The 24645-nt window shown below is 42.9% G+C and overlaps 1 protein-coding gene and 1 long non-coding RNA gene across 3 annotated transcripts in view; one reads left to right on the top strand and one right to left on the bottom strand.

The window, feature by feature from the left end:
• Window positions 1-24645, top strand: part of LOC134911241 (neuronal acetylcholine receptor subunit alpha-7-like) — a 416671-nt gene that overhangs the window by 182417 nt on the left and 209609 nt on the right. The gene's annotated exons all lie outside the window — the stretch shown is intronic.
• LOC134911257 (uncharacterized) overlaps window positions 16816-24645 on the bottom strand; it is a 94773-nt gene continuing 86943 nt past the window's right edge. Inside the window, exon 3 of the long non-coding RNA XR_010176430.1 lies at window positions 16816-17260. This is a non-coding gene — a long non-coding RNA (uncharacterized LOC134911257). The remainder of the gene's footprint in view (window positions 17261-24645) is intronic.

The following is a 24645-nucleotide window of genomic DNA, read 5'->3' on the forward strand; positions in this document are numbered from 1 at the left end:
GTCAGAGGGCCCCTTGTTATCACCCTGTCTCGGATTTCCCTTTGTCTCCCATTAAGACCTGAGGGGGCATCGGGGTTGGGCAGACATAATCCGCCCTTCGAACGCGGCTGCCATGGGCTCAAGCAACCATAGTCTCGCAGGGGATTTCTGATAACACGGGCGAGACAACGGAGTTAGGGCGCCAGGGGTTACTAGGCTCTCCTGCTCCCACAACCAGCAAATCTTCCCAGTACTCAGACCTCTGCCATTAGATCTCCTCTGGTCTGGAGTACGGGAATCATAACACCAAGGCTTGATAAATCTGGACCTATGCATGATCCTTGTGTTTATGTGGGGTTGTTACTTCTCACATTCCATAAGAAAGGTTAATTGACTTACAAAATGAATCTGAATTTGTGTGATACATAATCTAGAGTGTAAATTAAAGAACTTCATTTACTATAATATACAGTATGCATTCCATTCTGTACATGCATACCAAAAGATGCAAGAGATATTTAGATTTTAGCACATCTTACACTGACAACTCATTACGACTGAACAAACAGAAAAGGGGAAGGAAGGGATGTGCATTTGAAAGTCCAGTATATTAGTGACATACAGTAAGGTAGATGCTAGAATCAAGTGGGCTAAGGGACCTTTTCCGTAAGGGGGAGGAATTACGACGCAAGGGGGAGGAGCTAGGCCAGCGGGATAGTTCCTCTACTAACCACGCCACCAACTATTACCTTTAGTAATTAGGTGGTGAGCGAAGCGGAGAGGAGCGAGCCACCGTGCCCGAAGCGTGGCGAGCGAAGCGAGCCCGCGAGGGTACTTTTCGGGTACCCTGTTCGCCCGTAGCTCCTCCCCCTGGTGACGTAGCTCCTCCCCTCAATACGTCACAAGGTCCCTTCAGCCCCTCCGATATAGAACCAACCCATACAGTAACTGTGACTGAAGTAGCCTGGATGCACTTCCTGGCCAGTTCTGATTGGCTGGCAGTATATTGACCTCTACAGCTGATAGTACTTAAATCAGTGGCACTTGCATATTAAATGAAGCTTGGCTGCCTGTTTGCACCACTTAAATATTTCCATATGAAATATCGCAGGAAAGAAATATAAGAGAAAGACAGCAGATGTTAATTAATTTATTTGCATTTTAATACAGTGTCATTTCTTTTCATTTTAGTTTACCATAATTAAATTGCTTTTGATCTATGTATTTAATTTCATTTTGGAAAGACATTTGTTTTAATATCTTTTCAGCCAATATTCTCTTGTTTGCTTTATATTTTTATATTGTGTACAAATAGAGTAACGTAACATCTACTACTAAAACACTGTCAATTCTGTGTACAAATAGAGTAATGCAACAATTGCTACTGACACTGTCAATTCTCCAGGTTTTGTCTACGCTGTTGTGTATTACATATCACTGTCACAAATGCTACTGTATTATGGGGGTCATTCCGAGTTGATCGCTCGCTAGCAGTTTTTAGCAGCCGTGCAAACGCATTGTTTCCACCCACCAGGGAGTGTATTTTCACTTTGCAGAAGTGCGAACGCCTGTGCAGCAGAGTGCCTGCAAAATCTTTTTTGTGCAAAACAAGACCAGCCCTGTAGTTACTTATCCTGTGCGTTGATTCTAACGACGGAGGGACGGCTTTTGAAGTCACACACCCGCCCAGCGGACGCCCAGCCATGCCTGCGGTTTCCCCGACACACCTGCGTTTTTCTAAGCACTCCCTGAAAATGGTAAGTTGACACCCAGAAACGCCCTCTTTCTGTCAATCACCTTGCGGTCGTCTGTGCGATTGTAATCATCGCTAGAACCAGTGCAAAACCACAATGGACTTTGTACCCGTATGATGCGTGTGCGCATTGCGGTGCCTACGCATGCGCAAATTAGCAGTTTTTTACACTGATCGCTGCACAGTGAACAACGGCGGCTAGCGATCAACTCGGAATGACCCCTTATAGCAGAACACATTTTGAGATAAAACATGCACATTAATGCAATTTTTTATTTTTTTTGCCTACATGTTTTTTCTGCATATGTTATGTTCGCAGATGCATCCAATTCTGCATGAGCCACTTAGGTGTCAATCCAATTATACCCAAAGAGTGCGATGTGCCATTGCCACAAAGTTTCAGCTCCGGCAATGGCACCTGATCTTGCACCCTTCGCGGGCTGGTTTCAGCCTGAATTAACACAAAATTGCTCTGAGCCCTATGGGGCAAGGAGCACTTTTGTGCAAATTTAGTCCACTGTAAAATGCATCCACTGCCACGATGACTCACACCCACGAGATCATCACGACTAATTGGATTGCCCCTTAAATGTAAGTGCCAATTGGACAGCAACCAATTTATATAATGCAGTATTCTTTCTACATTTTCTTGTATATTCCCTGTAATGTGTATTCACTGATATGTGGCCTGTAATATATGCTCTGCACTACAGGCTCTGTAAGGAAAGGTTAAATAAGTACTTCAGGCAAAATTTACCTGTACCTTTAATGTTTATTTCAGACATATTTAAGAAACTTTTTCATCTAAAGGTCCGTACACACTGAGCGATATTACTGAGCGATTTTGACTATATAGTCAAAATCGCTCAGAAAGTTAGTGCTTAACGCTCTGTGTGTACACATCCAGCGATAGCGATGCGCGTCCCCGCCAGGTCGCTATCGCTGCTAAAAATAGACTGTGCAGGCAAGTCAATTTTGGCTAGGTCGCTGGAAAAGAAAAAGCATCCCCTTGCTTAAATGAGTTGGCCAAAATCGCCCATAGCCAAAATCGCTGGAAAAGTTAGTCAAAATCTCTGGTAAAGTTAGTCAAAATCTCCTACTGCCAGTTCAAGGGAAATCGCTCAGTCAAAATCTCCCATAGTCAAAATCTCTCTGTGTGTATGCACCTTTAATGTATCCATTTGATATATGTAGTAAAGTCAGTCGGGCTGGGGCATGAAGGACCCGTAGGGGCCCACTGAAGTGAGGCGGCACAAAGCTGAAGAGGTGTGACCAGCCGAATGAGGGAGTGTGGCTAGCCATCAGAGGGCCAAAAGAGAATACTTGCCCAAGACCAGAGCTAGATTAAGAATTGTAAAAAGAGTACTTGTTACCAATATTATTGAGTAAAGCAACATCTGGGGCATGTTAAAGCACTAAAGTATATAAAAAATAACAATAATAGCCAGCTAAGTAAACATTTAAGCCCAGTTACCTGAATCGAAGATTAGAAGCTGTGTTTCTCATCTGGAAGCTAAATGAGAAATAAGAAAGGCTGCTTTTATCTTCTACTGCCTACTAATTATATATCTCTGGTTTGCATTATGTGTTGTTGTATTATTATTATTATTATTATTATTATCATCATATTACATAACCAGCAAAAAGACTACAAAACTAAGAACCAACTGTTACAGATGGATCTAGGCTCTACAGCAGAGGACTAGTCATGTGCATTGTTCTGAGATTAATAAGAGTCCAAACTAGGATTTTTGTTATCCAGGGGCAAAGCAGTAATTTGGCCTCACCCCAGTGCAACTATATTCACATTACACTGCACAGTAGTACCCCATATTAACATTACACCACACAGAAGTGCCCCTTGTTCATTTTACAACACACAATAGTGTCCCTTATTAATGGTATGCCACACAGTAGTGCTCCTTATTCACAATATGCCACACATAGTAGTACCCCTTATACATGTTATGCCACACAATAGTAACACACCTTATACACATTATGCCACACATTAGTAGTGACCTTATACTAATTATGCAACACATTTGTAGTGCCTTTATACACATTATGCCACACATTAGTAGTGACCTTATACAAATTATGCCAAACATTAGTAGTGCGCTTACACACCATGCCACACATTATGAAAGAAGAACAGAGTCAGTGAGCCATTAACTCCAATCCCTTGAAAAAGCCAGTCACAGTGGAACGTGTGTGGCAAGGAATCGGCATGACTTCAGGGACCTTGTAGAGCGCATACAAGGCACCTCACGAATGCTGAAGAGAGAAGGGTATTTTCATTTGCACATTTTAAACACACTCTCTCACCAGCAGCCTTAGCTGGACTAATACACATTTTTCTTGCTCTATCATCAGTCCACTTCATTGGAGATTAACAGCAGAAGCAGTGGCGGATTTAAAGAGGGGTGATCAAGGCGAGTGCCTCCTGTAACACACAGCCCCAGCCCTGCCCACTTGCTGTTCCTGTGGGCAGCAAAGGTCAGGGGGAGCTGCGAGCAGTGGCTAGGACCTGGCCACAATGGAGTCTGGACACTTTCAGTCAGAGCAGCCGAGTGAGACAGTCAGCTGTCAGGCTATGCACCCAGCTGGCCAGAGGAGGAAGAGATTGGGATTTGTAGTTTATTTTTTACTGCCCAGTCTCTGAGCAGTGGAAGATAAAATACAAATTCCATGATGCATTGCAGCCTTCAAAGATGACCACCACTGTACTGGGAGGACAGCATGCAAGTTGTGGGTGATTGAACTCCTCCGGGTTACACCTCAGCATTCTGCAGGAACCCATTTTCTACAAAAAGGTAGAATACGCGAAGGTGGGAGATGCTCATATGGAGGGAGATGCTGCTGCTGATATCAGTGCACATGTGTAGCTAGCCTCAGGTTACATTATAAACATGCTATTTTCATGACTGATCTCTATATATTTCATCATAGCCACCTAAATATCCCACTGACTTATACATAATGATGATCAGGAAATATGTGGCTAGCAATAGAAAACAGAATTACAGTCCATCTGTGTCTGAACAAGATGACGGGAAGTAATTAGTTTCCCGGCTGTCGGGATCCCGGTGGAAAGAATACTGATGCCGGAATCCCGACAGCCAAGGAAAACCCTGCAGTCGGAATCCGGACTGGAGGCCCGGAATTCCCACTCGGGGGGGGGGGGGGGGGGGGGGGATAGTACACGCTTTAGTGTGCCATTAGTGTGCCACTGGGCCCAAAAGTGTGGCGAGCGTAGCGAGCCCACAAGGGGACACGCTGCGCTTGCAGTCAGGATTCCAGCATCAGTCTTATAACCGCCAGGATCCCGACTGTCGGGATCCCATACTGAATCCAAGATGACAAATACTAATACTAGTTGTTTCCCTTTGTTGTTGCAAGCATCAGCTAAACCACAGTTGTGCTTTGCTCTACTGGACGCAACAATGCCTCCAACATTGGGCAATAGGACCCAGCATCCAATTTGGGCTTCTATTATTGAAGTTTACCGGAAGTTATGTACACAGAGCTGTGAGGTGCAAGGCTGGGATTGCACAGACAAGCGTACGCCCAGACCTTCGCTTAAGGGGAGACTTTCATTAGCTTGTATAGAACACACCAAAGCTATCTGATGATTCTACTATTCCCAAATGGCTATGAATGAATCCTTTTAAAGCTGCAATTACAGATCTGTTTCTTGTCTGAGCTTACACAAAAGGGATTCAAACCTGCCTAGACTCTTCTGGCAGTGAAAATTCATGTATGGGTTTTCCTAAAGTCCCAGTGGATGTACATATCCAATATATGTAATCTACTCGTAACTCCAGTCACCCGATATTCACCAGCAAGGCACCTCAGTTTTTTCTGGCAGGCTTTGAAATTCTTTGTAATTTGAAAGAATGTGCTAAGAATGTGCGACTTGCTGTATAGACAGATACTCTTCCCACCACAGAAACGGAACTCAGGGGAATTATTCATTTATTATAAAAACTGTCTTCAGAGATGTTTTGTTTAGCGAAATGTATGGAATTGTTGTTTTTTAAATCTTTTTTTTGGTATGTTTAACCAGTGTTGGACTGGGGCACTAAAGGATCACTAGGGGAATATAATAGTAGGGTTACACTTAAGGGACGTAACCATCTGCCACAGGAGGTGTACCCAGTGAACAATGGCATTATCTGCAAGCCTCTTATGATATCACTGTATCCATGCTGTTGTGTGGTGACCGAAGGTCATTCAGATGTTGAAGAATGATGGGCCCAGTTTTTGTGGCATTTGGGGAGGTGTGGGGCCCAGGGGAGTTGGGGCCACGGATAGGAGGGGGTGTGGCTGTAGGTGGCAGGAGTAGAGAGGGGAGGAGCCATTATTGATTCTTGTACTGCTCCCCCTAACGGTAAAGTCTAGATCCACCACTGAACAGAAGCAGACTTGTATTCCATGACGTGTTCCTGACGTTCTCATTGACCATTCACTATCAGGGTGATATAATGTCCAAAAGTAGAAGTTGGGCACATGCATAAAGAACAGCTTTTCTTCATACTTTTTCTTTTGGAACATCTCTATCTAGAAAAGAATTGTTTTGATGCAAAAGTTGTGTGTACAATAAATAGGCATTGTGTTTAACTATTGCAGTAATTTACTGTAATGATGCTTTCTAATATTTCACCTTTACTGATTTTAAAAATGTATATATGTTCTCACTGCTGCTTTTCTGTACACAAGCTAACTCTAATAGGGTTCATCCGTACTCTTGTTAACTCAGGGTGATTCCCTTATGTGAATCATCAGGGATTAACAGCAGATGCGGAGCATCTTTACACATACAGCTATACTTGTATACATATAAGAGTGCTCTCATTGACTCTATCTAATGTCCTATCTGGACACAACGGACAATAGCAAAAGCCCAGTATACGATGGGTGTACTACGATTGGCCGGCTGTCAGCATCCCGGCGCCCAGCATAACGTTGCCAGGATTCCGACCGCCGGAATGCCGGCAGCAGGGCGAGTGCAAAAGAGCCCATAGCGGGCTCGCTGCACTCGCCACGCTGCGCTCACCACGCTGCAGGCATGGTGGAGTGCTACGCGCGCTATGCTATATTTTCTCCCTCCAGGGGTGTCGTGGACACCCCAAGAGGGAGAATAGTTGCCGGTCAGGATCCTGGCGTCAGTATGCTAAGTGCCGGAATCCTGACAGCCGGCATATCGAGTGCCTCCCGTATGCGATATATGTGTGCCTTCCTTCCTATTTTTTACAGAAGCTATCTTGTTTTTGTATCATTTTGATATCATCTTATCTGTGTACTCACATATTGTATGTGTGGTGTGGCAACACTTGGGTATTGCTGACTGCCCACTAAGAGTACATTCTGTTGCAGCAGCCTTCACTCAACTGTATGCAGAACTGCTGAGTTCAACAAGTCACATTCTTTTTAGAATATTATGTATACGTTTATGTGTTTATGTGTGTGTTTGTAAGTCCCAATTACAAAAAAAGTTTAGTTTTATTTGGAATAAGTAGTGCTCCAGCTAGTAGAGTTCTCTGTCCTTCTCTCATAACGTGTTTTTTTTCTATGTTGACCACATATGATTACATGTGTACTATTCAATAATTAACACATTATATACCGGTTTAATATTTTAGTCCACTATAAGTAGGGACCAGTGCACCTTTCCAGCGCCGCCTTTTTTTCCAGACACTATGCCACACTTTAGAAGTGGCCTTATGACACACATTATCTACCATGCCCCTCAGTAAGGGGAAACAAAAAACTGTGACGGCCCCCTCAGACCTTGACTTTAGCCTCCAGAGAACAGGCTGTAACCTGGTAGCAGTGGTAGGGTACCCAAGTGTAGGAGGTTGCAGAGGGACCCAGTTGTAGAGGGACTGCTGCAGGTACACCCTCCAGGAGGCACACTGAATTTGGCCAGTTCAAGATGGCCACTGCCAGGAGCAGGAGAGAGCCCCCCAGCCTGCCGAGGGGGGAGACCCACAGATCCCATTCGGAGGTTGAACCCCAATTCCAGCGGCAGATAGGGGAAGAGTAGCAGCTTGTTGAGGAAGTGGCATGTGGAAGGTGCTGGGCAGAGGTTGTGGCAGGTGGAAGGAGCCGGGAAGAGGTAGCAGCAGGTGGAAGGAGCCAAGAGGTGGTAGTCTCAGGTGGAAGGATACAGGCGAAGATAGCAGTAGGTGGAAGGCATCGAGTCCAGGTAGAGCTCTGGTATAATTGTTAAACTAGTGAAAATACTCACTAGAAATGGGGACATATAGAAATGGTTGAAAAAAAATCTCATGCATTGGAGTTAATTGAAATATATACCATATTTAGGACCTAATTCAGCATGAGTTATAGTTGTGTTCAAATCTGCACAATTACAACTCATAAGACTAACATGCAGGGAGCCGTCCAGTACAACGGCAAGGCCGCCCAGGATGCTGGTCCCCCCTCCCCCCCCCCCCCGAAATGCATTCGCTTTGCTGAACAGCGAAGCGCTCACGTATTTACAGTTGCTCCCTACCTACGCAGCCTTGCTGCAAAGGCAGTTGCCAGGCAGCCATGTTTTAGGGTGTGACATCATACACCCGCCACAGCCTGCCCTGCAAATGGTCCGGACATGCCTGTGTTGTCTGGACCGCACCCTCCCAATGCTGCAGTGCCGCCCCCTAAACGCCACGGCAACCTTCCAGCCCACCTCACAAACACCTCTGCCTGTCAATAAGGCAGAGGCGGTCGCATAAGTGAGACGCTGTTGCATCTGTGTGCACACGCGCAGTATGGCTCCTGCGCATGTGCACACCTCACAAGGGCTTCAGTATGTGAACCCATCGCTGATGCGTTCCATACTGAATTAGGCACTAAAGAGTGACCCTACTAACTATGTAACCTAAGAGTACCAGAGTAATAAACCAATATAATAGTTACTGAAATTTAATTCAATTCTTATAGTAATTTTCTATCTAATGTATATACATTTGAATGTAATAGAAGACTACAGAAAGTCCAACTGGCTAAATATTGGGGGGGACATAGATAATTGTCTAATATGGATTCTTTGTTGAATTATTGAGCTTTATTAGCAATATTTTTTTTCCATTCACCTATCACAAAACCTTTTCATTGCTGCATCCAAAAAACATTATTCCTGATTCTTGAAAATATATATATATGATATCCTATGCGCCAGACATTTGAAAGGTAAACAAATACTTATATTGAGGAAAGTTCTTGTCTCATATGTCCATGGTTTTCCTTTCTAAATTCTTTGTGATGAAAACACGTGTTGTCTCCTCCAAATGGATGCCGTAAAAAACAAGGGAGATAGAAGAACAACAAGAAGAATCCAATGTGTAGTAATGTCTCTCAAAAAATCAAACAATAGTAATTTCGGGAATAAAAGGGTTCCACAGCGAACTCTCCAACCGTGTCAGATATATATTAAGGGACCACCCAAAACACGTGACGATTAGTAGAAGCCATTGCTCACTTTATAAGCTTACATTCAACAGACTTTCTCATGCCCATAAAGGTATCTTTTCTCTCTATATTCCACCTCTCACGGTCTCATCAACATACACCACCCAAATGATCAGCAGGAATTCACACTTACACGTATGCTTACTTGTAACAAAGGGGTAAGTACATGTAGCGGTTTCTTTTCTTATTCCCACACAAAGTAAACAATGTTTTCACACGCTCACGTCCATAAATGGTGAATGGTAGGATAAAGAAATAAAACGCCAATGTGTAGTAAATTCTTCTCTACAGATCCTCACAAGGGGATAGGGTTATAATTCCCTCTCCCTAGGCGTGGGGTGTTATTCTATTTGGATCACCACGAATGTGAAAGAAATTGTAATTGCTCACTTTTAAGGTATATGTGAGACACAGACGGTAAGATATTCCTAATGATAAGGTACTATGTAACCCAGATATGCTTACACTTATGCTTACTTAGAACCAGTGTGATAAATTCTCATAGCGGTTTCTTTTCCTCTCCACTCAGACAGCCCAAATCCAAAAATGATACCGTATAGCAATAAAAAACTGTATTTATTCAGTACAGTAAATAAAAACATATACACTAAAAAACACCACGACATTATGACCAAAACCTGGAAAGATGTTGCACAAATCACAGCTGGATAGGTGAAAAAAACAAAAGGGCCCTTATGTTCTCAGCACTCCGCTGGATGTCACAGGTGTAAGGTCAGGGTGTCTCAAAGTAACTTTTTTAAATACCCATGACTAAAGATATTGAATTCAGGGAATAGTTATGTTCACTTTTAAAATGATTGGATAAATGATGTATATCCAAACCTTTTTTTATGTTTCGTGTATGTTCACCCCATCTTTCCTTAAGTGATCGAGAGGTACGTCCTACATATTGTAAATTACAACTGCATTGGATCATATAGATACAGTTTTTAGTGTTGCATGTAATAAACTCTTTTATTAGATGTTTATTACCGGTCGCTGTAGAAATAAATTCAGTGACCTTCTTGGGTGTTCCTTTATGTGTTCTACACATGATGCAGTCTCCACACCTGTTGAAACCAATGGTATTTACTCTTCCCATTCTCTTTTCTGGGAGTGAACTCTTAACTAAATGGGATTTGATATTATTTGCTTTCTTATACACAAATTGTGGTCTGGCCGGAATAAGTTTCTTCAATAACGGGTCGCTGGTAAGGATATGCCAGTGTTTTTTTTAGAATTTTTTCTTTTTCCTTGTGTTGAGTATTATACTGTGTGATGAATGGGACTTTTTTAGTTGGAATAACAGTCTTATCTTTATATTCCAATAAAAATGAATGTTCCAAAAGAACTAAAAAAGTCCCATTCATCACACAGTATAATACTCAACATAAGGAAATCAAAAAAAATTATAAAAAAAACACTGGCATATCCTTACCAGCGACCCGTTATTGAAGGAACTTATTCCGGCCAGACCACAATTTGTGTATAAGAAAGCAAATAGCATCAAATCCCATTTGGTTAAGAGTTCACTCCCAAAAAAGAGAATGGGAAGAGTAAAGACCATTGGTTTCAACAGGTGTGGAGACTACATCATGTGTAGAACACATAAAGGAACACCCAAAAATGTCACTGAATTTATTTCTACAGCGACCGGTAATAAACATCTAATAAAAGAGTTTATTACATGCAACACTAAAAACTGTATCTATATGATCCAATTCAGTTGTAATTTACAATATGTAGGACGTACCCCTCGATCACTTAAGGAAAGATGGGGTGAGCATACACGAAACATAAAAAAAGGTTTGGATAAACATAATTTATCCAATCATTTTAAAAGTGAACATAACTGTTCTCTGAATTCAATATCTTTAGTCATGGGTATTAAAAAAGTTACTGGGAATTGGAGAAAAAAAGATACCAAAACTTTATTAGCCCAAACAGAAATGAAATATATATATGACATGAAATCACTCACTCCAACAGGGTTAAATGCAGAATTTGAACTCAAGTGGTTCCTTTGATACCAGTTTTTTTCTTTCTTTTTTTTTCAAACATGATGTATTTTTGAATTAATGCTGATATATATACCTAGCTCATTTATACATGCATTTCTGTAGCTCTATAAGTTTCTTTGGAATCCATTGTATATTTAAACATACTTTATAGGTGCCATCCTGGTAGGTGGAACGCAGCTAGGACATTTTCGGGAGCCGGTGAAACGCATACCAGTAGTCAATGCGTCGCCGGCTGGTGATGTGAGACGCATTAGCGTCACTTCCGGGAATCGTTGGAATGCAGCCAGCACATTTCTGGTAGCCGGTGAAACACACATAAATAGTCTTTGCGTCGCCGGATGGCGATATCCGGGATGTGACACGCATCCGCATCATTTCTGGTGATCGGTGGAATGCATAAAAGGGGAAGTGCGTCCCCGACCTCCGGGAATCAAAGGGCAGCTTTTCAGTATATTATACATGTAGGAGCCCATCGATTGGTTCCCATAGCGGGCTGACACCTTACCATTGGTTAAAACACAGGTCACCATGGCAACCATGTTATTATAAATCAGGTTCCCAAGCTTATTTATAAGGTTACGTGAGGCTTTTAAACATTTTATTCATCCATTAGAATGATCAAGGATCTCCAGATGGTCACAGACAATTTTTACCCCCATATAATCACTTAAATTGAATTTTTATGATTCACAGGATTACTAATGGGCGGGTTTTCCCAGAGCTTAAATAGATTGCTCTGGGATCATAAACTCACCCTGAGGAAGACCTTAGCAGTCGAAATGCGTTGGTGGAGTAATTCTTTGAGACACCCTGACCTTACACCTGTGATATCCAGCGGAGTGGTGAGAACATAAGGGCCCTTTTGTTTTTTTCACCTATCCAGCTGTGATTTGTGCAACATCATTCCAGGTTTTGGTCATAATATCGTGGTGTTTTTTAGTGTATATGTTTTTATTTACTGTACTGAATAAATACCATTTTTTATTGCTATACGATATCATTTTTGGATTTGGGCTGTCTGAGTGGAGAGGAAAAGAAACCGCTATGAGAACTTATCACATTGGTTCTAAGTAAGCATAAGTGTAAGCATATCTGGGTTACATAGTACCTTATCATTAGGAATATCTTACCGTCTGTGTCTCACATATACCTTAAAAGTGAGCAATGACATTTTCTTTCACATTCGTGGTGATCCAAATAGAATAACACCCCACGTCTAGGGAGAGGGAATTATAACCCTATCCCCTTGTGAGGATCTGTAGAGAAGAATTTACTACACATTGGTGTTTTATTTCTTTATCCTACCATCCAACATTTATGGACGTAAGCGTGTGAAAACTACTAATCGTCACGTGTTTTGGGTGGTCCCTTAATATATATCTGACACGGTTGGAGAGTTCGCTGTGGAACCCTTTTATTCCCGAAATGACTATTGTTTGACTTTTTGAGAGACATTACTACACATTGGATTCTTCTTGTTGTTTTATCTCCCTTGTTTTTTACGGCATCCATTTGGAGTAGACAACACGTGTTTTCATCACAAAGAATTTAGAAAGGAAAACCATGGACATATGAGACAAGAACTTTCCTCAATATAAGTATTTGTTTACCTTTCAAATGTCTGGCGCATAGGATATCATATATATATATATATTTTCATGTATTTTTGCCATTTCCAGTTTTGATAACACTGGTAGATATTCATTTACACTGCCTCCATTGTCCAGCGCAGGTGTTCACTTTTCTGTTTGTATTATTCCTGATTCTGTTTACTGTTCCTTGGGCTCTTGTCCTAGTTTGAGATCTGGACTATCTTCTAATTGAAGTTGAAGTCTCGAAGATGAGCCCAACAGTCACCAACCACAACATCTAGACAAGAGCACTAAACTTTTATATGTGAAATCTCTAGACAGCTGGTCTATACTGCTTGAGCCTAGAAAATTAGAGCTGTCATTTAAATGTTCATGTAAAGTGGTATTGCTAATTGCTGAGATATTTGTTCATGCTTGAGAGCTGTATTAAATTAATGTGATAAAAGTGTTGCTGTGCTTATCATTTGGGGTTTGTGATGGTCGACAGTATGACCGGGATGGCTTTCACATCACATTAGATAATTTGTCCAGCCTATTATTCACAGCGCACGGTTTGTGGCAATTGTAATTTGGATGCATATAAAATGTGGCACCATCACAAATGATTACATTTATTTCAGTGTTTATGTTGGATATGAAGGTCACAGTGATAGTATACGTATGCACAGGAGAAGTGGTTTATCTAAGAATTCTATGTCAAACAAACTGCATTTCAAATATTAAAATGTGACTATATCTAATCTTACTGGCATATTGAACATGAACAAGTGGGTGTTAACATATCTATGCAATCTTATAAAGGTTTTACTTATTCACATTCTTATTCTGATATGTAATATAACACTAGGTGCTCTGGTGAAAACTATTTCATATGATAAATAGTTATTGTAAAAAGTTTCATTCATAAAAAGCTCTAAATAACATACAGTAATTCTAGTAACAGTCTTAGTACAGTATCTTCACGAGAAAGTGTGTTTCTAGATATATCTCAATAAATGATGTGATGATTTGTAAGGGTATTTCAGTCATACTTGCTCTATAGCTATGATATGTTATACTTACAATATATACTAATATAGGGGGTTATTCAGGTTTGTTAGCAAATCATAAAATCAAGCAACTGGACAAAACTGTGCGCAGTGCAGGTGGAGCAGATTTAACAGGTGGGATTCAGCATACCGGCGCTGGGATCCCGACCGCCGGCATGCCGACACATTCTCCCTCTTGGGGGTCCACGACCCCCCTGGAGGAAGAACAAAAAGCGTGACACGCGTAGCGCACAACCGTGCCCACAGCGAGCCAGCAAGGAGCTCATTAACGCTCGCCCAGCTGTCGGTATGCCGGCGGTCGGGATCTCGGCGCCGGTATGCTGACCCCTGGGATCCCGGCCACCGGCGACTCATACTACACCTGATTTAACATGTGCAGAGAGATTTAAATTTGGGTGGGTTATATTATTTCTGTGCATGGTAAATACTGACTGCTTTATGTTTACACGGCAATTTAGATTTCAGTTTGAACACACCCCAAATCTCTCTGCACATGTTACATCTGCCCCACCTGCACTGCACATAGTTTTGTCCAGTTGCTTTGTTTTTTTGGTTTGCTAACAAACCTGAATAAAGCCCATAGTTCAGTAAGTAATACTAAGTGTATCACATGCAAAATAGGCCATATCGGTGAGAGTTGATAGACTAATGCCATTTCATAGTCGCCTCTTAAATCAGCATATACAAACAATAATATAATGGGGAAGATGTATTAAATGTTGCAGAGAGATAAAGTGGAGTGAGATAAAGTACCAACTAATCAGCTCCAAACTGCCATTTCACAGGCTATGTATCAATGACAACTACAAGCTGATTGGTTTGTACTTTATGGGGGTCATTCCGAGTTGATCGCTCGCTGCCGATTTTCGCAGCGCAGCGATCAGGTAACAAAATGGCAAAACTGTGCATGCGTATGCACTGCAAAGCACACGCGCTTCGTACAGGTACAAAGAGCATCGTTGCTGTGCAATGGTTCTAGCGATGAACCCATTTGCACAGCCGATCGCAAGGAGATTGACAGGAAGAGGGCGTTTATGGGTGTCAACTGACCGTTTTCTGGGAGTGGTTGGGAAAACGCAGGTGTGTACAGGCGTTTGCAGGGCGGGTGTCTGACGTCAATTCCGGGACCTCCGTCGCTGGATTCATCGCACGGAGAAGTAACTGCAGGGCTAGTCTTGTTTTGCACAAAATGTTTTTGTACCACTCGGCTGCAAAGGCGTTCACACACTTGCAAACTGCAAAGCGAAAATACTCTCCCCCGTGGGTGGCGACAATGCGTTTACACGGCTGCTAAAAGTAGCTAGCGAGCGATCAACTCGGAATGACCCCCAATATCTCTTCACTTTATCTATCTGAAGGGTTTGCTATATCTACCCCATAGAGAGAAAGACCACATATTCTCATGAATGTTGCATGACTGAAGAAGAGCAATAATCAGGAAAGAATACAATGAAATAAACCAGTGGTTCTCAAACTGTGTGCCTTGGAACACTTTCATGGTTGCCTTGGATTGGTGGTCCAGGACCAATTCAAATTATTTATAATCAATGTAATAGGCAAAACCAGTGCTAGTAGCTGTCAATCATAAAATATGTTGACAAACAGAAGCAAATCTTGTCTAAGAATGACATATAAATAACGTTTACTTAAATATTTCTTAATTTCTCAAGAAGAAACTTATGATTCAAAAAAGTTTGGAAACCACTAAAATAAACTATTATTACATCCTGGTATTTTATAAAGGACTGAGAATCCATGCTAAATAAGAAAGCAGAATGTACTGTACCTGGAGTTCATCCACTCAGATAGCTTACATAACAAAATAGCATACTAAAGAGTTCTGTATATAATCACAGTGTGAAACCTAAACACACAGAAAAATATAGACCTTATCGGTGACTAAATAAAGGGTTGTCTGATACAGAATGTCTATTTACAGTAATTCCCAATATCAGAAAATCTATATAAAGAAAATTAACACTGTAAAATACTGATACGCCATGTAACCAAAATAATACAAATTCCCCTTTTTTAGCTTAATAAGATATATATATGAGCAAAGTTAAAGGTCTCTGCAGCAGTGGTCTAGAAGGAAAAGATACCGTAGACTTGGGAGTCGAATAGTTGTAAAGAGAGGCGTGAGAGAATGAGAGAAGAGGAAGATGATGGATTTCATACCAACTCCCAGTGGTATCCGGAATCTAGGTCGACACGGTCTAGGTCGACACACATTAGGTCGACACCTATTGGTCGATATTGAGTAGGTCAACCTATTTCCTGTCGAAATAGGAAATAGGTCGACGCACTGTCTGGCCTCCAAATCAGCACTGTCCCACCAAAATTAGGATAGCTGGGGGGTTATAGGACTCAGGGTCAATGGTGTCTAGGTCGACACAGGAAATGGGTCGGCACAGCCATTAGGTCGACAGGCACAAGGTCAACATGGAAAACGGTCGACATGAGTTTTTGAAAAAAAGTTTAATTTTTCAAACTTTTTCATACGATCCATGTGGACTACAATTGAAAACGGTAACATGTGCCAAGCACAGCGGTAGCGGAGCGAGGCACCTTGCCCAAATCATGGTGAGGGGATACGGTGCACTAATATGGGTTCCCCATCACTTTACGAAGACAATGGCATAAAAAAACATTAAAATCTCATGTCGACATTTTTCCATGTCGACCTTGTTCATGGCAACCTAATGGCTATGCCGACCCATTTCCTGTGTCGACCTAGACACCATTGACCCTGAATATACCCCCCCAGCTATCCTAATTTTGGTGGGACAGTGCTGATTTGGAGGCCAGACAGTGCCCCCTGGAGTAACTATTTTTTATTATGCCAAGCATGATAAGCTATAAAACTGTACTGTCATACAACATCAAAATTAGTTCAATATGAAGCCATTTACATCTGCCAATAACAGTTATTGGTTTCATAAAGGTTTGACTGCATGTATTTTATTATAATAACATTTTCAAGTTCAGGATTACAAAAGTGTTGTCTACATATACTGGGGTCATTACATATTTACATAACTTTCTAATCCAAGAGCATGATTAACAATAGGTCATTGTCCAGAGTGCTAGTGGGTAAAGAACCCTAAAACACTGAATGAGTAACATAATGTCACACATCTAGTGATTTCAATGTCTTCATGTCATACTACACATAACGGCAGCCACAGACACAGATGGGCTTTGTGTTGGGAGAGGTGATGCTTTGTGAAGGCGATAGGTTAGGTTATCCTATGGATTTGTACCAGTCTTGGATGCAACAAAACTCCTCTGCAGCTGTGTTTTGATCATAACTATTTCTATTACTCTGTAGAACACTTTCCGATCAAACAGTGTAGTGCAGACAAACAGATCAGATGAGGTTCGTATTTCCTGTAGCAAAACAATGCAAGAAACAGATCAGCAGTAGCAAGTGGTAAAGCTATTCTGCTGGTTAGTCTTTCAGCAAAAGGTCATTCTCCAATATTTAAATGGAATATGAAATATAAATTATTCAGAAGAGGCAAAACTGCATAGCGTAAAATTGGAAATTTTAATCAGGTTTTTCAGTCATGAAAGTCAAGTTAAAAGTTTCTAGAATTATATCTTTCCCCATTACATAACATTCAAAGTTTTAAAGCCTAAATTATCAATAAAAATATTAATCATACATAAGTGAATTATTCACAGCTTCACTCATGCACTCATGCAGGGAGTCTAAAGAGTGAATAATGGCAGTATTTGGCAGTAATATATACCAAATAATATGTATTACTGAGCTGAATAATATACAGTACAAGAAATAAAGTGTTTATATGTACCTTTCATTCTCTCTGACTGCCACATGTAAAGGGATGTTCTTCTCTAACTACTGTAACTTACAGGTTACCGAAATGCTCTACAGAAATGTGGTTTATAAGACTCACTGTTTAATGAAATGCAACAGACATCAGGGCAAACTAGCATAATTATATCACACTACAAAACTACCGACATGCATTTTCTACATGCTGTGTACTTAAGGTTTATAGTCTGGACCATACATTTCTACTTCAACATATTTCAATTACATTTATTTATACTGTATAATTTCAGCATCATATAAAATAAATCAGCACAGATTTTATATCTGCAGGTATCGCTGCACTTAAAGGGGATTGTAATTTATAAGGTGCTATCTTTTCTTTAAATATTAGATTTGCTGCCTGTTTAACATGTAAACAACTGATTGTTTTTGTAATTGTTGAATGAGAAACTTCAATATACATGGCACGGGACCTTTAAAGTCAGACAATTTGGGGGGAAGTCCATTAAGGCTAAATCCATTTGCTGGTCCAAATATGCGCAGCAGCCACCGTTCTTTACGGCAGCGAGATCTCGTCCAAAAGTGTTAACTACCTGTAGGGGATTGGGGTGTGAAATGGCCAGGTAAAGGGTGTGTTTAGTAGAGATGAGCGGGTTCGGTTTCTCTGAATCCGAACCCGCCCGAACTTCATGTTTTTTTACACGGGTCCGAGCGACTCGGATCTTCCCGCCTTGCTCGGTTAACCCGAGCGCGCCCGAACGTCATCATCACGCTGTCGGATTCTCGCGAGGCTCGGATTCTATCGCGAGACTCGGATTCTATATAAGGAGCCGCGCGTCGCGGCCATTTTCACACGTGCATTGAGATTGATAGGGAGAGGACGTGGCTGGCGTCCTCTCCGTTTAGAAATTAAAATAGATAGGAGAGTGAGAGTGAGACACTTCATTTACTTACTGGAGCTTAGGAGGAGTTATACTAGTGACTGATGACCAGTGACCTGACCACCAGTGCAGTTTTATAATTTATTATTATTTAATAATCCGTTCTGTTCTTGTTCTCTGCCTGAAAAAAACGATACACAGTGACTCAGTCACACTCACATACCATATCTGTGCTCAGCCCAGTGTGCTGCATCATCTATGTATAATATCTGACTGTGCTCACACAGCTTAATTGTGGGGGAGACTGGGGAGCAGTTATAGGTTATAGCAGGAGCCAGGAGTACATATTAAACAGTGCACACTTTTGCTGCCAGAGTGCCACTGCCAGTGTGACTGACCACTGACCACTGTGACCAGTGACCTGACCACACTGACCACCAGTATAGTATATTGTGATTGAATGTCTGCCTGAAAAAGTACACTCGTCGTGTGACTTGTGTGGTGTTTTTTTATTCTATAAAAATTAAAAAACTCATTCTGCTGACAGACAGTGTCCACTCCAGCAGGTCCGTCATTATATAATATATACCTGTCCGGCTGCAGTAGTGATATATATATATTTTTTATATCATTATTTATCATCCAGTCTACTAGCAGCAGACACAGTACGGTAGTTCATGGCTGTAGCTACCTCTGTGTCGGCACTCGGCAGTCCATCCATAATTGTATACCACCTACCCGTGGTTTTTTTTTTCTTTCTTCTTTATACATACTACATCTCATTATCATCCAGTCTATATTAGCAGCAGACACAGTACAGTACGGTAGTCCACGGCTGTAGCTACCTCTGTGTCGGCACTCAGCAGTCCATCCATAATTGTATACCACCTACTCGTGTTTTTTTTTTCTTTCTTCTTTATACATACTACATCTCATTATCAACCAGTCTATATTAGCAGCAGACACAGTACGGTAGTTCACGGCTGTAGCTACCTCTGTGTCGGCACTCGGCAGTCCATCCATAATTGTATACCACCTACCCGTGGTTTTTTTTTTCTTTCTTCTTTATACATACATACTACATCTCATTATCATCCAGTCTATATTAGCAGCAGACACAGTACAGTACGGTAGTCCACGGCTGTAGCTACCTCTGTGTCGGCACTCGGCAGTCCATCCATAATTGTATACCACCTACCCGTGGTTTTTTTTTTCTTTCTTCTTTATACATACTACATCTCATTATCATCCAGTCTATATTAGCAGCAGACACAGTACAGTACGGTAGTCCACGGCTGTAGCTACCTCTGTGTCGGCACTCGGCACTCGGCAGTCCATCCATAATTGTATACCACCTACCCGTGGTTTTTTTTTTCTTTCTTCTTTATACATACATACTACATCTCATTATCATCCAGTCTATATTAGCAGCAGACACAGTACAGTACGGTAGTCCACGGCTGTAGCTACCTCTGTGTCGGCACTCGGCAGTCCATCCATAATTGTATACCACCTACCCGTGGTTTTTTTTTTCTTTCTTCTTTATACATACTACATCTCATTATCATCCAGTCTATATTAGCAGCAGACACAGTACAGTACGGTAGTCCACGGCTGTAGCTACCTCTGTGTCGGCACTCGGCAGTCCATCCATAATTGTATACCACCTACCCGTGGTTTTTTTTTTCTTTCTTCTTTATACATACTACATCTCATTATCATCCAGTCTATATTAGCAGCAGACACAGTACAGTACGGTAGTCCACGGCTGTAGCTACCTCTGTGTCGGCACTCGGCAGTCCATCCATAAGTATACTAGTATCCATCCATCTCCATTGTTTACCTGAGGTACCTTTTAGTTGTGCCTATTAAAATATGGAGAACAAAAATGTTGAGGTTCCAAAATTAGGGAAAGATCAAGATCCACTTCCACCTCGTGCTGAAGCTGCTGCCACTAGTCATGGCCGAGACGATGAAATGCCAGCAACGTCGTCTGCCAAGGCCGATGCCCAATGTCATAGTACAGAGCATGTCAAATCCAAAACACCAAATATCAGTAAAAAAAGGACTCCAAAACCTAAAATAAAATTGTCGGAGGAGAAGCGTAAACTTGCCAATATGCCATTTACCACACGGAGTGGCAAGGAACGGCTGAGGCCCTGGCCTATGTTCATGGCTAGTGGTTCAGCTTCACATGAGGATGGAAGCACTCAGCCTCTCGCTAGAAAACTGAAAAGACTCAAGCTGGCAAAAGCACCGCAAAGAACTGTGCGTTCTTCGAAATCCCAAATCCACAAGGAGAGTCCAATTGTGTCGGTTGCGATGCCTGACCTTCCCAACACTGGACGTGAAGAGCATGCGCCTTCCACCATTTGCACGCCCCCTGCAAGTGCTGGAAGGAGCACCCGCAGTCCAGTTCCTGATAGTCAGATTGAAGATGTCAGTGTTGAAGTACACCAGGATGAGGAGGATATGGGTGTTGCTGGCGCTGGGGAGGAAATTGACCAGGAGGATTCTGATGGTGAGGTGGTTTGTTTAAGTCAGGCACCCGGGGAGACACCTGTTGTCCGTGGGAGGAATATGGCCGTTGACATGCCTGGTGAAAATACCAAAAAAATCAGCTCTTCAGTGTGGAGGTATTTCAACAGAAAAGCGGACAACAGGTGTCAAGCCGTGTGTTGCCTTTGTCAAGCTGTAATAAGTAGGGGTAAGGACGTTAACCACCTCAGAACATCCTCCCTTATACGTCACCTGCAGCGCATTCATAATAAGTCAGTGACAAGTTCAAAAACTTTGGGCGACAGCGGAAGCAGTCCACTGACCAGTAAATCCCTTCCTCTTGTAACCAAGCTCACGCAAACCACCCCACCAACTCCCTCAGTGTCAATTTCCTCCTTCCCCAGGAATGCCAATAGTCCTGCAGGCCATGTCACTGGCAATTCTGACGAGTCCTCTCCTGCCTGGGATTCCTCCGATGCATCCTTGCGTGTAACGCCTACTGCTGCTGGCGCTGCTGTTGTTGCTGCTGGGAGTCGATGGTCATCCCAGAGGGGAAGTCGTAAGCCCACTTGTACTACTTCCAGTAAGCAATTGACTGTCCAACAGTCCTTTGCGAGGAAGATGAAATATCACAGCAGTCATCCTGCTGCAAAGCGGATAACTGAGGCCTTGACAACTATGTTGGTGTTAGACGTGCGTCCGGTATCCGCCGTTAGTTCACAGGGAACTAGACAATTTATTGAGGCAGTGTGCCCCCGTTACCAAATACCATCTAGGTTCCACTTCTCTAGGCAGGCGATACCGAGAATGTACACGGACGTCAGAAAAAGACTCACCAGTGTCCTAAAAAATGCAGTTGTACCCAATGTCCACTTAACCACGGACATGTGGACAAGTGGAGCAGGGCAGGGTCAGGACTATATGACTGTGACAGCCCACTGGGTAGATGTATGGACTCCCGCCGCAAGAACAGCAGCGGCGGCACCAGTAGCAGCATCTCGCAAACGCCAACTCTTTCCTAGGCAGGCTACGCTTTGTATCACCGGTTTCCAGAATACGCACACAGCTGAAAACCTCTTACGGCAACTGAGGAAGATCATCGCGGAATGGCTTACCCCAATTGGACTCTCCTGTGGATTTGTGGCATCGGACAACGCCAGCAATATTGTGTGTGCATTAAATATGGGCAAATTCCAGCACGTCCCATGTTTTGCACATACCTTGAATTTGGTGGTGCAGAATTTTTAAAAAAACGACAGGGGCGTGCAAGAGATGCTGTCGGTGGCCAGAAGAATTGCGGGACACTTTCGGCGTACAGGCACCACGTACAGAAGACTGGAGCACCACCAAAAACTACTGAACCTGCCCTGCCATCATCTGAAGCAAGAAGTGGTAACGAGGTGGAATTCAACCCTCTATATGCTTCAGAGGTTGGAGGAGCAGCAAAAGGCCATTCAAGCCTATACAATTGAGCACGATATAGGAGGTGGAATGCACCTGTCTTAAGTGCAGTGGAGAATGATTTCAACGTTGTGCAAGGTTCTGATGCCCTTTGAACTTACCACACGTGAAGTCAGTTCAGACACTGCCAGCCTGAGTCAGGTCATTCCCCTCATCAGGCTTTTGCAGAAGAAGCTGGAGACATTGAAGGAGGAGCTAACACGGAGCGATTCCGCTAGGCATGTGGGACTTGTGGATGGAGCCCTTAATTCGCTTAACAAGGATTCACGGGTGGTCAATCTGTTGAAATCAGAGCACTACATTTTGGCCACCGTGCTCCATCCTAGATTTAAAGCCTACCTTGGATCTCTCTTTCCGGCAGACACAAGTCTGCTGGGGTTGAAAGACCTGCTAGTGAGAAAATTGTCAAGTCAAGCGGAACGCGACCTGTCAACATCTCATCCTTCACATTCTCCCGCAACTGGGGGTGCGAGGAAAAGGCTCAGAATTCCGAGCCCACCCGCTGGCGGTGATGCAGGGCAGTCTGGAGCGACTGCTGATGCTGACATCTGGTCCGGACTGAAGGACCTGACAACGATTACGGACATGTCGTCTACTGTCACTGCATATGATTCTCTCACCATTGAAAGAATGGTGGAGGATTATATGAGTGACCGCATCCAAGTAGGCACGTCACACAGTCCGTACTTATACTGGCAGGAAAAAGAGGCAATTTGGAGGCCCTTGCACAAACTGGCTTTATTCTACCTAAGTTGCCCTCCCACAAGTGTGTACTCCGAAAGAGTGTTTAGTGCCGCCGCTCACCTTGTCAGCAATCGGCGTACGAGGTTACATCCAGAAAATGTGGAGAAGATGATGTTCATTAAAATGAATTATAATCAATTCCTCCGTGGAGACATTGACCAGCAGCAATTGCCTCCACAAAGTACACAGGGAGCTGAGATGGTGGATTCCAGTGGGGACGAATTGATAATCTGTGAGGAGGGGGATGTACACGGTGATATATCGGAGGATGATGATGAGGTGGACATCTTGCCTCTGTAGAGCCAGTTTGTGCAAGGAGAGATTAATTGCTTCTTTTTTTGGTGGGGGTCCAAACCAACCCGTCATTTCAGTCTCAGTCGTGTGGCAGACCCTGTCACTGAAATGATGGGTTGGTTAAAGTGTGCATGTCCTGTTTATACAACATAAGGGTGGGTGGGAGGGCCCAAGGACAATTCCATCTTGCACCTCTTTTTTCTTTAATTTTTCTTTGCGTCATGTGCTGTTTGGGGAGGGTTTTTTGGAAGGGACATCCTGCGTGACACTGCAGTGCCACTCCTAGATGGGCCCGGTGTTTGTGTCGGCCACTAGGGTCGCTTATCTTACTCACACAGCTACCTCATTGCGCCTCTTTTTTTCTTTGCGTCATGTGCTGTTTGGGGAGGGTTTTTTGGAAGGGACATCCTGCGTGACACTGCAGTGACACTCCTAGATGGGCCCGGTGTTTGTGTCGGCCACTAGGGTCGCTTATCTTACTCACATAGCTACCTCATTGCGCCTCTTTTTTTCTTTGCGTCATGTGCTGTTTGGGGAGGGTTTTTTGGAAGGGACATCCTGCGTGACACTGCAGTGCCACTCCTAGATGGGCCCGGTGTTTGTGTCGGCCACTAGGGTAGCTTATCTTACTCACACAGCTACCTCATTGCGCCTCTTTTTTTCTTTGCGTCATGTGCTGTTTGGGGAGGGTTTTTTGGAAGGGACATCATGCGTGACACTGCAGTGACACTCCTAGATGGGCCCGGTGTTTGTGTCGGCCACTAGGGTCGCTTATCTTACTCACACAGCTACCTCATTGCGCCTCTTTTTTTCTTTGCGTCATGTGCTGTTTGGGGAGGGTTTTTTGGAAGGGACATCCTGCGTGACACTGCAGTGACACTCCTAGATGGGCCCGGTGTTTGTGTCGGCCACTAGGGTCGCTTATCTTACTCACACAGCTACCTCATTGCGCCTCTTTTTTTCTTTGCGTCATGTGCTGTTTGGGGAGGGTTTTTTGGAAGGGACATCCTGCGTGACACTGCAGTGCCACTCCTAGATGGGCCCCGTGTTTGTGTCGGCCACTAGGGTCGCTTATCTTACTCACACAGCTACCT

Source organism: Pseudophryne corroboree, chromosome 1 (assembly GCF_028390025.1).
Source record: "Pseudophryne corroboree isolate aPseCor3 chromosome 1, aPseCor3.hap2, whole genome shotgun sequence".
Classification (NCBI taxonomy): domain Eukaryota; kingdom Metazoa; phylum Chordata; class Amphibia; order Anura; family Myobatrachidae; genus Pseudophryne; species Pseudophryne corroboree.